The sequence below is a fragment of the Erinaceus europaeus genome, chromosome 1 (genome assembly GCF_950295315.1).
Source record: "Erinaceus europaeus chromosome 1, mEriEur2.1, whole genome shotgun sequence".
NCBI classification, from domain to species: Eukaryota; Metazoa; Chordata; class Mammalia; order Eulipotyphla; family Erinaceidae; genus Erinaceus; species Erinaceus europaeus.
The window spans coordinates 189,028,879-189,045,947 of NC_080162.1; the positions used below are offsets into that span (position 1 = coordinate 189,028,879).

At 37.2% G+C, this 17,069-nt stretch overlaps 1 protein-coding gene across 1 annotated transcript in view; it reads left to right on the plus strand.

Moving 5' to 3' along the window:
- The window catches only part of LOC103117318 (cytochrome P450 7B1), a 218,352-nt gene that overhangs the window by 149,577 nt on the left and 51,706 nt on the right, over positions 1–17,069 (plus strand). The window lies entirely within an intron of this gene.

Genomic DNA, 17,069 nt, shown 5'->3' on the forward strand with positions numbered 1-17,069 from the left:
AGCCCCAAACATCTCAAACACTGCTCATGACAGGAAGGCTGATCTTACTTAGAGGGGGAAAGAAAAAGTAATTACCCGCCTAAGCTATTCCTATACTATAAGAACACTTTGAAAAATTGAACAGTTGTCCACCGAGTTGGAGTTCAAATTTGCGTGAAGAATTTTATATGAATAATTCAACAGAAGATGATGTCAATATATTATTTATATTATTTAATAAAGTTAAGTGGTTTTACAAAAATTGTTTTAAGAAAACACCTACTATGTATTATACTTTACATAGGTATAATGAAAATCCCAGTAATTTACTAATTTAAAACGTACAAAAGACACAAGATACTCATTTTCCCACATCCTGCTGCAAAGAACCCAGAACAGTTATATTCTGAAGGGTGGGTAACAGCTTCTCTAATGTGAATCAGGGTTAAGGGCTGGCCCAGGTGATTCCAGTGTCTGGCTTCTTTGCTACTGTCTCTCGTTGCCTGGAGTTCCTTCCATTTTATGTTCTTCACTAGATACAGATTTACAACAATGGCAGGAAAGAATGCATTGTTTACAGGAGACCTTGCAGAGCTCCCCTCTCTCCAGATATTTCTCCTCTGGTCTCTACCATCTGTACCTCTCAGAGTGCTCCATCCACCTTGACATTCAATCGCAACACTGTGCCTAGCTGTTTTCAACCCCAGGGCAGAAGCATGTTTGCTCACTCTACCTGGGCTCACTCTACCTGGACAGTCTACATATCTGACCCCAGATATCACCTACTTTAAGTCATGCTTTCTAATGTCTCCTGCCACCAATTAAATTGCATTCCTACTACCCTCTTTCTCTTATGCATATGCTTGTGTGTGTGTGTGTGTGTGTGTGTGTACTTAACATGTGCCTACATGTACATATATGTAATGTTTGATTTATTTAAACTGTTAAGGCTCTTGTCTTTAGTAGACTACTAGTTCTATAAGGGAACTTTTATCATTTTATTGAAGAAATCATGATAGATAAGACAAATGTTGATACATGGGTACAGTCTCTTCCCTCCCTGTGTCTCCTCTGTATCTATAACGATAAAGACAGTGCCTGATATGTGAGAGGGACTAACATATTAGTTAAATGCAGGATTGAATTATTTTAGGGTGCCAGGGAAAATCTCCCCCTCCTTGCCTTTTTTTTTTAATGAACACATATTTTTTTCAACACCAAACAAGTTACTAGAAGGAAAAAGTAAAAGCAAAATTCATAGCACACATGGAGAATTTAGATGACTAGATTCTCAAGCAGATGGGTTTATATCATGAGGAGCTAAGAAATGGGATGTAAACCATCGACATCAAATAAAGAAGGGGTTTCACCTAACAAAGGAGAAATGACTTTGTATGACAGAAGTTTCTCTGTGTGTGTTTGCCTTAACTTAGATTTCTCTGCTTTGAAGAATGTTCCTGGAGATATCTGTAAGTCTAGATAATTTACATTATTTGAGTAATAGTAACAGTTACTCCCAGCATCCACAAGGCCTCAACTGACCTTAGAGCCAAATGCCAAGGTATTAGAATAAGCCTACTCTGAACATTTTAGGAAAAAAAAAAAAACAACTATTAAACATTTGGAGTGTGGAAAGGAGACTGACTGATCCCAACTTACTACCTTTGATTCTTTCTCTAAATAAAAGTCTTACTCCTTAGCAGTTAGGGTTGCCTAGCATAGCTTAAATTTCTGTTTATACTTAAGTAATTGCTGAAAATAAAGCACTAGAACTGGGTTGATGAAGAGAGCAGACATCCCCATCTCTTCCCCAGCCTATCAGTTAGACATACAGGTGTGTTATTTAGATGATGGTCAACATAGCTTGGGTAAGAATATTTGGAGAGCTCAGGGTGTGAAGGGCCACTCAGTTGGAATGATGTAGTGAAAATTTCATTTATATTTCCAGCTTTAGAGACTCGAAGAGTCCTTGGGCTATCTAATACATTTTTAAAACATGGTATTTCACACAAGGAGAGCCTCTTTAGGAAAGAAGAAAGCAAATGAAACTGGGCAAGCCATATCTCAGGAATTTTTCAGTCTCATTCAGAAATGATTGCAGTTGATTTAGCTCCTGCATGTTCTTGAGTGATTCCTCCATTTATTTTGTCATTCATTCTTGCAGCCATTTTTAGGCATATATTTAAGTGTCAAACACTTTGCTAAGAACAGAAAGAAAATAAGTATAAAACAGAAAGAACATAAGTATAAATGGAATCAGTAGGCATTCAGGGACAGTGACTTGTACAAAACTAATCAATATGTGCTTCCTCATTATCTGTTATAAATAAGTATTTGTAATAAAACAAGGTAGGCAGAAGTTTCTCAGTTATTTACAAAGTATATTGTAAATAAAGTGGTAATCTGCTTCCAACAAGGGAAAGAGTGGTGAAAGGAACATCAGAAAAAGGTTCATATGATAAAGTTTTAAATGATATCTAGTAGTTTGTCAGGTCAGGAAGAATAATAAATAAATTCTGTTTACAGAGAAATGTTTCAGAAATTGTCTATATTCCAAAATTACTTGAATATAGGAGTAGAGTGAGGGAGAAATACAGCAAGATGGTATAATATATGTTGGTATAGCTAGATTGTAAGGAGTGAGTACAGGTTTGGGACCAAACAAACAGTCCTGGTTTCATTCCCATTTGTGCTAATTAACATTAGTTTCATTACCTTAATAATCCACTCTATGGTTTCATTTCTTCATCTACCATAATAATAATAAAAAAACCCTCATATATCTTGTATAGTTGTGGTAAGGATTTTGTAGCCAGTGTTGGTAAAAATCTGCACAATAAGAGTTATTACTTAAAGGAATTTATGCTTCATTTTGTTTATTCCAAAGTACCAGTAAAAATTTTAATCAGCAAAGCTGAAAATGGTTTGCTTTCACATTATGATTGAGTGGATAGAATAGAATTAAGTTAAAATTTAATTAAGTTAAAAGTTAAGATCATTGAGAATCCTTGAATCTTGGTTTGTTCTGCTATAAAATAGAGGCAGCAATATGCATTCCTACCCTCTTATTGATGATTAAAAGATATCATGAAAAGCACTTTTACAAAATGCCCTGTAATGCCTAATCTAGCCTTGATTATCAATATATTACTTATACCTTCTATCAAAATTAAAACACCTTGCTGTTATTGATAATAAGTGAGGTTGAAAACAGAGACTAGTCAGTAGGAGGCCTTTATTAAGATCTATTTCATTGAATGTGGAAGATGATCTTTCTGTTGACCTTTCCTTTACAACATAATTTTTCCTCTCTAAAACTGTAGGCTCTATGTAAATATCTTTTTCTAAAGTATACATTTTATACTAAAGACATACATCTCCAAAGCAGATTAACATTCCCTGAATGTCCCTATTAATGAAGCATTGCAGTTAAGTGTCACAGCTCCTAGAAAGAGGTCACTTTGAGTTCAGCAGAATTGGAGCAAATAATAGAGACTATAGTTAGATTTAATAAACCAACAAAAGTCCAGAAGGAGTTGTGACTTAAAATCTGCACCAGATCTCCCTTTACCCTGCACAGACATTTAAATATATTAAATAGATTATTAATAACATTACACAGTTTATTAGAAATTGGGCTGAGCAATGCCAGCCATCTGGCTATTTGCCGGAATAGCCTGAGGGTGCTTCTTCCTGAGCAAGTGCTCTCTGGGTTAGAGAGAATTCTACTGGAGCCAGCCTAGGCTGCTGCATGGGAGAGGGATCAGGAATTCGTGCAGGGCTAGCGTCGCACGAGAGAGACTCTGGGACTCTTGGAGCCAGAAGGCAAAAAGAGACTGGTGGAAATCAGGGTGTGTCTAGGAGAGGGGACGGAGCAAAAAGGGAGTATGAACCAGTGGGGATTAAACCAATGCCCTGCAGGCAGGGCGGTTCTAGTGGTTATGTAAATAGACCGCAGAGTTAAGCAGGGGAAAGCTGGCTTACTTCCCAACATCTCCCCCTTTCTTTTTAACTAATGGCCATAGTATCAGAAGTGCGGGGCACTTTGTGAGGCAGGGAGACTGATAGGAGGAGGCACCCCTTTGGGGTTCTACTGCCCTCCTTGCTAAACCTATTGGTAGAGAGAGAGACTAACAGGATTGACACACCCCTCAGGCTCAAACCCTTCCAAGCTCAACCACATCCTCACAATTTCCCAACATCTCCCTCTTACTTAATGGCCATATATAAATGGGTCATTGTCTGTAAAAGGCTCCATCTCTGTCAGGGGAATAGCAGTATAGGGGTGAACAGAAACCTGTTGGGAAGAAACCTGAATGATAGCGTGTAAGCATCTTCAAAAAGAACTAGCACAAGACAGGGAGGGATAAGTAAGAGTAGCAAGGGACAGAATGAGACTGAAGATAGGTCTGGTAGGCAGAGAGGAGGGCTGCCTGATGGGTGGAGGAGTGGGGGCCTGATAAGCCGAGGGGCAAGAGGGGTGATCTGGTGTTGCAAAGTCCCGAGACAGCTTGCTGCAGAGTCCATGGACTGCTACAGTCAGTCCTCGACAAGTCCAGCAGTGTAAAGGGAGTGTCCAAAGGTGTACTAGCAAGTCCGATAGAAGTGTCAGTCCAATGTCAACGACCAGGGAAGAAATGCCACATGTCTATCTCGAGGAGGAGGAGGACAGCCACTGGAACTTTTCTTCTCTGTAGAGAGTGAGCTGGAACCGCCAAAATGTGGCATGCGAAGCAGAAGCAGGAAGAGCAGATATCGATGGGTGAGAGAAAGGCAATAGGAAAATCTTGTCCTTTGGAGTCCCTGAATCAGGTTTTCCAGATTGTGTCAGGTCACATCATGGGTTTTGGGGGGATGGCTGTAGTTGTGGACGATGTCAGAGGACAGGGGTCCAAGATGGACTTCTGGGGATTCCGTATGAGCAGATGCTTCTTCATGTGAAGGTTTGACATAGCTATAGTCAATTACTTGTGAAGAAAAAACTTGTAACAAATTAGAAGTTTACTATAATTGATAACTTGATGATTATAACTGGTTTAGGTATCTTTATAATTTCGTTTAAAGTTCATCTTATGTGACCTTATGTAGCAGTCTCTGTACAGCAGAATTTTCAGACCAAATTTAGGTAAAATATATATTGATTTTTAACTATTTTTACATTGAACTTTAAAACAAACTCAGGTTACTTATGTTAATGACAATTTTTTTTTTTTTTTGAACATTTACAATGTCAGATTATTGCCAGATTTGTTGTGGACTAATTTCCACAAGATTAGTTTACAGGGCATTTTCGGGGGGCCTTCCAAAAATGTCCTGTATAGAGAATTTGGAGATAATGAATTGTCACATTGAATATTTAGACTTTTACCTAAAATACTCAGTTACTTTGGCCAATTAATTTTATCTTTCCTGGTAAAAATGTAGCTTCAAAGTTATACCTTTAACCATTAAGTTAATGTTTACCAAATTTAAAACACACACATAAAACATGTAGTTTATAACACACAGGAGAAGAAAAACTTTTGTAACTAAGACATACCATTTCAAACGTGAATTTAGATCTGTACTGTCATAGTTGAACCATCTTTACTCACACAGTTTAAGACTAAATGTTTCGTATTTATACCAAGACTAAAAAGAAATCAAAAAGAGGGAATAAACCATTATTGGACTGCCATATGCCAGTCTAGCTTCACGGGTGGGAGAGAGACGACCAGGGACTCATGGCTGAGCTGGGAATGCAGTTCAATCTTTATTGACGAGTGGGGATGCAGTTCAAGCTAGCTATCTCTAATCACAATCCTGTCCTATATATATCTCCTGAGGTGGAAGTGTCAGGTCAGAAGAGGATGTACATAGGATAGGGGGTGGGGAGAAGGAAAAAGCCCTTGAACCAGTGGGGATTAAACCAGTGTGAACAAAACAATGATTATGTAAATAGATCACAAGCAATGCAACAGAAGGGATCTTAGAAGCAGAATTTAGAAGCAGACCAACAGCTATTCCTAGGATCAACTGCTCTGATCCCACTACAATAGCAAAATAGTTTAAATCAGATCTTGGTTCTCAAAAAAGAAAAGTCAAAAAAATTAAAATTGGCTTATTTACAACAAAAGTAGGAAATTATAGTTCTTGAGCTGACAGAAATTAGCTTTTGTGTATATGTGTGATTTAACAGTAGGCTACAAGATTGTAGGACTGCAGGGTATAAAGTCCACACCACCTAAATTCTTTGCCCTCACCTCCAAATGGTAACCACCATGGTTTTCACAAAGTTTTACAAACAGTTTGTTTGTTTCTATTTCTTGTTGTTCTTTGTTTGATTTTTAGGATTATATATTACTGTTTGCTAGATTTCACATGAATGGAACCATCAGTAGTTTTCTTTCATCTCTTTACTTACTTCACTAATCAGAACCTCTAGTTCTGTTCACTTTGTCCCAAAGGATACAATAACTCTATTTTTATTACTGCAGAGTAGTATTTCATGGTGTATATATTCCATAACTTCTTTAACCAGTCATCTATTGTTGGGCATTTAGGCTGCTTCTGGCCATTGGCTATAGTGGATAATGCAGCTATGAATATATGGGACCCTTTGCTCAAGTGTTCACATGTCCTATGGGTATATACCTAAGGGTGGTATTGCTGGATCATGAGGTAGTATGAGGACTCTCCATACAGTCTTCCAGAGGAGCTGTACCAGTTTTCTTTCCTACTAGCAATGTAATAAAGTCCCCCTTTCTTCAGAGCCTTGCCAACGTGTATCATTTTTTGTTTTGTTGATATTGGCTTTTATCAGTGAGGCAGAATTTCAGTGTTGTTTTGATTTACATTTCTCTGATAAGTGAGGCAAAGTATTACTTCCTATGTTTGTGAGCTCTATGTACCTCTTCTTTAGAAAACTATTTATTCAGTTCTTTGGACCACTTTTTTATTGGTTTACTTTTTTTCTTTTGAGCTATATCAGTTCTTTATAGATCTTTGATATCAGCTGCTTACTGATGTGTGATGTGTAGATATCTTCTCCCACTTATCCAGTGGCTTGGTTAGCCTTGTGTAGTTTGCTGTCGATGTGTAGAATTTTTTGAGTTTGATATAGTCCTCTTGGTTTATTCTTGTTTTCATTTCACATGCTTATGGTCTCGAGTTTCCAATTATGTCTTTGATGTTAAGATCCTACAATGTTTTGCCAATATTTTCATCTGTCTATTCTAGAGTTTATGGTTTCATATACAGATTTTTCTTTAATCTGTTTTGGTCTGACTTTGAAACATGGTGTTAAGCGATGGTCTCATTTTATTGTCCAGTTGTTTCAGCACTGTTTGTTGAAGAGGCCTTCTTTTCCCCATTCATTGAGTGGTTTCTGTCCCTTTGTCATATATGAGGTGATTATACATGTTTAGGCTTATTTCTTGGCTCTCAGTTCTGTTGCATTTATCCAGGTGCCTATTTTTATTTCAGTACTATGCTGTTTTGATTATTTTTAACTTTTTAGAATTTTATTTTTATTAGTGATTGAGTAATGGTTTGCGAGACAGAAACATTACAGGGGTATAGTTCCACACCGCACCCACCACCACAGTTCAGTGCCTCTACCACCACTACCACCCCATTTGCAATGATGACCACCTTAATTCTCACAAAATTGTAGAGCCTGGCTACTTTTTAAAAAAATTCATATGTTTTAATTCTCTATAATCCAAATGAGAGCAAAGCTATCTGGTAGTTACCTTTTGCTTCCTTACTTCACTAAGCATAATCACTTCCAGTCCCATTAATTTTGCCCCAAAAGAAAGAGTATCTGCTTTTTAAACTACAGATTAGTATTATATTGGATATATCTCCCAGAACGTCTTTAATCAGTCATTTGCCAAATGGCATTTAGGTCATTTCCTCTCCTCGGCTATTATGAGCAATGCAGCTATGAACACAGGGATACCTGTCTCCCTTAGAATCGGTGCTCACACTAACAAGTAAATTAAAAAAAATTTTTTTTTAAATAAGAAGAAAAAAACTGAATTCCTAGTGGGATTATGGCATGATAAAGAGAACCACAGACAGAGTCAAGAAATCTAGAAGTAGTCCCAACACTACACTATAAATGTACTAATTCAGCTTCTTAATATTCCTGTGTTTTGTGACCTTATCTGTAAAATTTTAAAAAATAAAGAAAAGTAGAACTTTAAAAAAATAAAAAACAAAAAAGACCAAATCTATACCAACCATAGTATTTCCCTCCTAAAGGTGATTATTTGAGAATTAGTAGTGATAATTTATGTAGAAATACTTGGTTCATAGTAAGTATTCATCGGATGCTGTTTAGTTATAGTGATTACTAATGTTTATGAATTTTTAAATAGTGATTTTATTTTTACTCAGTTTTTGTCCTTTAGTCTCTTCTCATCAAATCTTCCTAGGTTCATCCAAGCATTCCAGGACTTGACTTTTACCTGTATGCTAATAACCACTTGCCTCTCTATATTTTATCAATTCAGGAGGTGTACATATTGTTATCTGTCGAACAACTGTATCTCACAAGTATCCCGGCTCAGCACATCAGAGTTTCACCTTCCACTCCTCCTTCCAAGCCCAGCCTAGATTTTCCACTTTTGCAGAAATCATCGTCTAAGAGCCTCATTCTGAGTATGAATGGCCAAGATTGTAGTCATCTTTTGAAACAGTCCTTGCAAGTATACAATGATATATGGAAGGCTATTCATCATGTACTAAAAATTAGAAACTGCCTAAAAGGAAATCAACTAAATGATGCTCATAAATAAGAGCTAGCATTTATTTAGTCTGTGCTAGGGGGCCGGCCCAATTCTGAGCATTGTATGTGTGTTGTGTCACTTAAATCACTACAACAACCCTGTTTATTTTCATCAGTGGAATTTTCTGTGCATTTTAAAGGCTGCTATTGGTTTGGATTTATTGGCCTTAAAATATACTCAAAACTATAAAAATGAAAAAAAAAATTAAGGGTACATATAATAGCACAATATTAAAAGCAAACATTTTTGCATAGCTATATGTATATATATAATGGTTTTCATTACAGGCAATTTGCATAATTTCAGTATGCACACATTTTTAGTTCTCACTAAGTTAATTAACAGCAGCTCCCCAACAACACAGCTAAAATTTGAGTTGCTACAGCAGAACACTGAAATTTAAAGTTTAAAAGTTTAAAATTTAAAGTTTTTTTTAAAAAATATTCATTTTATTTATTTATTCCCTTTTGTTGCCCTTAAAATTTAAAGTTTTAAAGTTTATTTTTTTGCCTCTGGCTCTTCATTCCTCACACCACTATGTAAATAGCAGATGCATCAGTGGTCAACCATGTGACTCTTTCAGTCTCTTAGTGATTTCTCACTACACATCTGCTAGTTCAAGTCACATCGTTGTGCAGTTGTGTAGCCATCTTTTCTGCCAATGATAAATCTATGTGAAAAATGTGGGTACTTGAAAGAGAGAATTGACCAAGCTAAATGAAAGTGCAGCTAAGAGGGGCCAAGCAGTGGCACACCTAGTAGGGTTCATATTCTACCACGGGAAAGAACAGGGTTCAAGTCCCCCATTCTCACGTGCAGGGGGTGGGGGAAAGCTTCACAAGTAGTGAAGCAGTGTTGTAGGTGTCTCTTTCTCTTTTCCTTTTTATCTCCCCCATGTTTCTCAGTCCCTCTCTGTCCTATCAAAAAAAAAAAGAAATTCCATGAGCAGTAGTTTTGTTGTGCAGGCACTGAGCCCCAGAAATAACCCTGGTGGTAGAAAGAAAGAAAAGAGAGGAAAAAAAGAAAGAAAAGAAGAAAGCAAGAAAGCAAGAGTTAAAGAAAGAAAGAAAAGAAGAGAGAGAGAGAGAGAGAGAGAGAGAGAGAGAGGAAGGAAGAGAGGGAGGGAGGGAGGAAAAAAGAAAGAGAAGAGAAAAGAAATAAAAGGTGATTATTTGGGAGTGAGATTTGAATCTCATGTGAACAGAGTTGTAGAAGAAGGAGCTGGCCCCTGGGTCTGGGGAGGTGACTTGCAGGCTGGTAGAGCAGCAGTCTTCCATGTATGAGTCCCTGGGTGTAAGGCATGTAGTTATATTTATTGGTTTCAGTTTATTATTCAGGACAAAGACACAGTTTGAATAAACTTGATCCCTCTTGAGAACCCAAGATTTACTTTTTCTACAGAGGGTAGTGTTATTAGAGAGAGGTTTCTGCTAATTTATGGCCTTGTTTTGAAATAAAATAGTTTGTAAAGTAAATGTATTTGAAACATAACACACAGAGTCTAGAGTATGCAGGCATGGAAACTGGTATGAATGTTTACAGGAATTAAAAGTTTCATTCATATTGTATTTTGAGAACTCAGATCACTGCAGAGAGTTGACCAGTGATGTTTTAATTGATGGATTCTAATAATCACTCGACCTTCCCCTCCCTGTATCTCATTTATTAGAAACTACAATATGCTTTGTAGGAATTAAATTTTGAGAAAATATGTATGTTATTTTCTTGAGTGTAAGAAAGTACTTCCACACCTCTCACTAAAACTATCTCTAACATTCTTGTAACATGAATATCACTATTATAAAGAAAAATAATGATTACAAAGTACCAGTTTTAGTAGAGGTTAAAACAAAACAGCCACTTACATACTATAATTTTTTCATATAAATACAGAGGTCACAATGAAAATGGTATTATCGCGCAGGGGCGCAAACTGCATGGACCGGCCTAAGGGTCCCAGTTCGAGCCCCTGGCTCCCCACCTGCAGGAGAGTCGCTTCACAGGCGGTGAAGCAGGTCTGCAGGTGTCTGTCTTTCTCTCCCCCTCTCTGTCTTCCCCTCCTCTCTCCATTTCTCTGTCCTATCCAACAACGACTACAACAATAACAACAAAAATAACTACAACAACAATAAAAAGACAACAAGGGCAACAAAAGGGAAAATAAATAAAATTTAAAAAAAAAGAAAATGGTATCATCAAACATCATTGAACTAGTGTCAAAGCTAAATAATGTGTTGATGGCATGTTGGCGAAGGCCCTGAGTACATCGTACAAGGAGGGCTGTGGATAAACCAGAGAGGGAATTGCATATTACTGTGAGACTCTGAGCATAATATTGCATGGTCAGTATTAAATGTTGCTGTATATCTGCTTTACAGCAATATTCTTTTGATTAGAATATAAGGAAATTAAATAGGGGCCCAGTGGTGGTGCACCTGGTTGAGTGCATATGTTACAGTGAGCAATACCTGGGTTTAAGCCCCCAGTCCTCACCTGCAAGGGGAAAGCTTTGCAAGGGGTGAAGCAGTGCTGCAGGTGTCTCTCTGTCTCTCTCTTTTTCTGTCTCCACCATATTTATGGTTATTTCAATCAAATAAATAAAGGCAATAAAAATAAGAAAAGGAAATTGACAATATTAAGAAAAGGAGGGATGCATAGACTTGAAAAGTTAAATTCTGTAGAGTGATGTCAAGGAAAATGAGTACTAGCAACTGCCTAGAAATTAGAGTGCAATTAAGAAGTGAGTTACAAGGTATACTACATAATCCAGAGTAACCCTTCTGATACAGTTATGATAGTGAATCGCAGATACTTTTTCATATATACCTAATGCTGACCTCTATCAGCACTCAGCGTTCAAGGGAGAGATTTTGTGTTTCATGTTCTTCCTTGTATACTGGCTCTGTGCCTGACACAAATTGGTTACAAAGTAATTGCTTGAATTCATGAACTGATTGATCCATGAATTAATGGGTTACTGAGCTAATTGAGATTTCTACAGGTAGCCAATATTCTTTTGATATCATTGTATCTAAATAGAATTATGTGATCAGATAAGAGGACATTTCAGTAGACAAAATTAAGGTGGCAGATTTCCAGAAACATATATATATGTATATATATGTATATATATGCAATTTACATGGAAGTTGATATTTAATTGTATCTTACCAATTATTTATTTCCTAGTGATTCTGTGGTGAATATATGATCAAGTACTACTGGTTAAATTTAGGAGAGAAACATTGTAATACACATTTAGGGATCATTCAAAAAGGTATAGTAAGGCACAATGTAGGATCAAGACAATGAATTGTAAACTATTGATGGAAATTGAAAAGATCTAGTGGGTTTTAACAAACATATACAATTTGAAATGGAAGAGAAACCATCTGGGTACATCACACATAGCAAGCATTTCTTTGTAATATTTACTTATAACTACCTGCCTGTGTACCTATGCATGCTGTACATACCTGCTCAAAATGTCTACGAAACATTAGTGCAGGATGATGATTCATCCACACTCTAAAGATTTATTCATTTATTTATTATGAAAGAAAGAAAGCATGAGAGGGAAGAAAGAGAGAGCATCAGAATACTGCTTAATTCTGGCATAAGGTGGTACTGGGGATTGAACTTGTGACATTATAGCCTCAAGCATGCAAGCTAGTGTGTTAGCATGATAAGCTATTTCCTTGAGCCTATATCAACACTTTTATTTGGTATCATTGTGAAGTCTGCAAAAGTACCATTTAGTTCACTGGTTAAAATACATTTCACATTGCTTAACTTGTATGTTAGTCATCAGCCCTATCTGATAAAATAGAAAAAAAAATAAAGAAATAAAGAAAAGGTAAAGAAAAAAATGGCCACGTGGAGTGGTAAATTTGTAGTGCTAGCACTTAGCCCCAGTATTAAAAACAAAAAAGAAAAAGAAAAAGAAAAAGAAAACAACCTCCATCTCTCTCTACTATTTTCAAGAAAACAGAGTGGAACCATGTGATGACCCATAAGGTTTCTTCTAGAAAAGATATGGTCTGATGCACTACACTGCTCACATCTGATTGTCCAGAGAATGTCATGTGGCTAAGCGTGGCATCATGGGAGATCAATGAATAAATTTCTCTTAGTGGGTATTCGAATACTGCTGAAATTTACCTCAGTTTATTAAGCTATTCCCTTAAAACTTTACATTTACGTGTCCAAAATACCCAACAGGTAAAGCACAGACTTGCGTGGGTGACACCTCATTTTGATCCCTGGCACAGAGAACCTGGAGCAGATTGGTGACCTGGCTTTTTTCCCTTTCTTTCTCATGAAATAAAACTTTTAAAAAATTATATTTAAAGACTAGCTTGTTGTCAATTTTTTTTTGTAAGACTATTTAAATTTTGCTGAGAATTAGTTTGCCTAAATTTTGAGGGTTAATACTGAAGGCTTCTGTCTCTATTAAGTTCTGGTGCCAAGAGGTTTCAGTTTTCTTTCCACAAATAAAGTAGAATTCTTGGTTAGTAGCATTGAAAATTTTATAAGTTTAAAACTCAATCTTCTATTTGTCTTTAAATGCTTTCTGGTCATATTCTGTTCCAGTCACCAACTTGAAGTTATTTTTAAAAATTAGATACTCTTCATCTGCACTATTCTAGCCTTTAGGTTATTGCTTAGTCAACAATTTGTTTGGCTGTGTATGTTAACTCTCTTTTCAACCACCAAGTTCCAGATGCTAGCATGATGCCCACTGGACTTCCCTGGACAGACCCACCAATGTGTCCTCGAGCTCTGCTTCCCCAGAACCCTTCCCCACTAGGGAAAGAGAGAGACAGCCTGGGAGTATGGATCGACCTGCCAGTGCCCATGTTCATTGGGGAAACAATTAACAGAAGCCAGACCTTCCACCTTCTGCACCCCACAATGACCTTGGGTTCATACTCCCAGAGGGATAGAGAATAGGAAAGCTATCAGGGGAGGGGATGGGAAACAGAGTTCTGGTGGTGGGAATTGTGTGTTGTACTCCTCTTATCCTATGGTTTTGTCAGTGTTTCCTTTTTATAAATAAAATTAAAAAAATAGATACTAGGATCAGCAAAATAGCTTACCTGGGTAACACTTATTTTTGCTGAGATGCAGGTGTAAAGCCAACCCCATTACACTTGAAGAAGTTTGGGTGCTCTGGTGCCTCTCTCTCTCTCTCTCTCTCTCTGTCTCTGTCTCTCTCTTTTTCTCTCTCTCCTCCCTATCTGAAAATGTCAGCTCAGAATAATAAAGCCCCTGTGATGGTGTTAAAAAAAGTTGTTACTGAAGTAGACTAAAATTTAACTTAAGAAGTTTCGAATGATGACGCTTGGACTCTGGAGACGGAGAAAAGGCATCGATGGGATGTCAAATTTGAAGCCCTTTAGCAACTACACTCTGGCTTATATCAAGCAACTCATTTTGTTTCCAGAGAATTAATGTCGTTTCCCAAAATTTGCTCTCATATGGCTCATTCAGGTAACCAGTGTTGAATATGTAAATCAGATTTCTGTTCATACAGTTTATTACATTATAGCTTATGAATCGCAGTGGCTAAGTGCCAGGCTCCCTTTCAAGTTAAGCAGGCTCTTTGCTATGTTATTCCAGCTGAGTCTTTTATTTGAAGTGTGTCTTCATCTTGGCTCATTTAGCCACAAACAGAAGTTGCCCTATGGGAGATAACATCTTATGTTTATTTACTTTATAGGATTACCACCTCTGGGCTCATTACAAATGCAAAACATAGCAGAAAAGAGAAATAACTACTTCAGAAAGTCAGGACTCCTAGCCCTTCCATGTGCCCATCTTTCCATGGATAGTGTAATGCAGAGTATAAGGAAGCCGTGGAGTTGGGAATCTGGAAAACTGGTCTCTGATTTTATTGTTGTTGTTGCTTTATTATAAAATACACAAAGTTCCCAAACCTTTCCAGTTTCAACTCCCTGTTTTACATTTGGAACTTTGCAAAAATCAGTCTGGTCAGCAAAAATCATTAAAGAAGAGATTTTTGTTTGCAAAATATGAAAGCAGATTTTTTTCCTTCATATCCAGACATGGCAAAAAAACTGTTAACAGTACCTAAGTTTATTTCCAGTACTGAAGTTCTGTTACATATCCCTTTTTCAACTAAATAGCTCTTTTGGCTAGTATGCTTGGTTTGCCATGGGCATGACCCACGTTCGAGTGCAGCCCCTGCCACACAAGATGAAACGTTGGTGCTGTGTTATATTTCTCTCTGTCTCTCACTTTCTATTTGAAAAGGTCAACTTGGAGTGGTGGAGTCCCAGTGATGACAAAATAGTGAATTTAAATATAATTTTTGCATGCTGTGTTTTATTTTACAGAGTTCTCTAATAGCTAGAATATAAAATTGATCACAAAGATTATTGAGTGTGTATGTGTGTTTGTGCAGAGAGATTATGAACAAATGGCAAAGTGGTTCACTATCCAAATGAGCTATTCTGCTAGTCCTCAAATTGTTTTTTCAGTCAGTTTATCAAGGTAGGTGCCACAAAGCCATGAAATCCATCCATTTTAAGTGTCCCTTTGATTAGCTTTAGTTAAGTGATACGCTGTGCAATCACCAGCACAGTCAGCTTAGAACACCTCTACCATCCCAGCACTTCCCGTGTGACTGTTTAAGTTTATCCCTGCTTCACCCTCAACCACGGGAGAGCTGACATGCCTTCTGCCTCTATTTTAATTTTTTTTCTATCAGTTTCATAGGAAGAAATCATATCTGGCTGTTTTCTTCTAGCATTTATTCTTTTGAGATATATTAATATTGTTAAATACAACAAAAGTCTGCCTTTTTCCAGATGAATAACATTCCATTGTAGATAGTATGTCACATTCTGCCTACCCATTCACTCACTAGTTAAGAGACATTTGAGCTTCTTTTAGTTTGGGGCAATCATGAGTAGACAAGTGTGTCTGTGAGCATTTACATAAAGCTTTTTTTATAGACATCTATTTTCAGTGTTCTTATGTAGAATGGAATTGTTTAGTCTTGACATTAGGATAGGCTTAAAATTATAAATAACTATTAAACTCTTTCTTCTATCTTACATTCCATTATGGATGTATGGGAGTTCTAGTTACTCCTCAACTTGGCCAACATTTGTTGTAATCATAACGTTGATTTTCATCATCCTAGCCAGTAAGTGGCAGCATCTCATTTTAGTTTCAAATTTGCACTTCCCTGAAGACTTAAGAGGTTGTGCTATTGACTACTCATATGTAGCAAGTTACAAATCTAATAGTGGCTTCTCTTTTGTTAGGTTTGTGCCTATTTATGGAGGAAGGGAGAAAATACCTTCTCTAGATGCATAAGAGTTCTGTCAAAATCCCACGTATTTCTGAAAATGTTTCTGAGTATTAAGTAAGAGGAATACGGAATCCTTGCTATTTTATCGCTTTCTTTCTATCTTGTTGTGCTTTGCTTTTAACACATAATAGTGCTCAGCTCTGGCTTGTGATGAGGCCAAAGATGGAACCTGGTACCTTGGAGCCTTAGGCATGAAAGTTTTTGCATAACCACTAGCAATCTCCCGCCTTTTCATCTTTTCTCTCCTACAAGGAAATGTCTGTCTCCTGAAGGGCAGTAGGAGAAGAGAATGGATACATTTCTGCCGTTGACATCACTTTGTCTAAGTGCAAGTTTAAAGTAGAGATGTTCACACGCGCGCGCACACACACACACACACACACACACACACACACACACACACACCTTTCTCCATATAAAAATGCACCTCAGTTTTCTCTGTATGTTTACCCTTCTTCTTCTTCTTCTTCTTCTAGCGTTTGCCCTTCTTCCGTAGCCAGTCAACAACGTAGCTGCTTGTTGCTGGCTTTGAAAGTGACTGGGATCCATGTGGATTCAGTCGGCTAGGAAGGATTGTCAGTTTCCCCAATGAATGGGTACTCACGGGATGCACCACGGGAAGGTCGATCCAATGCAATCCCATGTTTACCCTAAGTATTCCACACTCTAAAACAAGAATATCACTAATAGGAGAATTGGAGTAATCATAGAAACAATAGTGTGATGACAGAATGCTTTACTCTGTCCTGGAATTTATTTATTTATTTCAATATTTAATTTATTTTAATGACAGAGATAGAGAAAGATACACATGGAGAGAGTCCAGAGTATTGTTCAGATATGGCTTGTAGTAGTGGTGGAGACTGAATCCTCTGGCATGAAAGTCTTTTTGCATTATGCTTTTTCCCCAGGCATTCCAGGAATTTCAACTGGCAACTTGCATAACTATAGAGCCCTTGATTCTGACCTGTTAT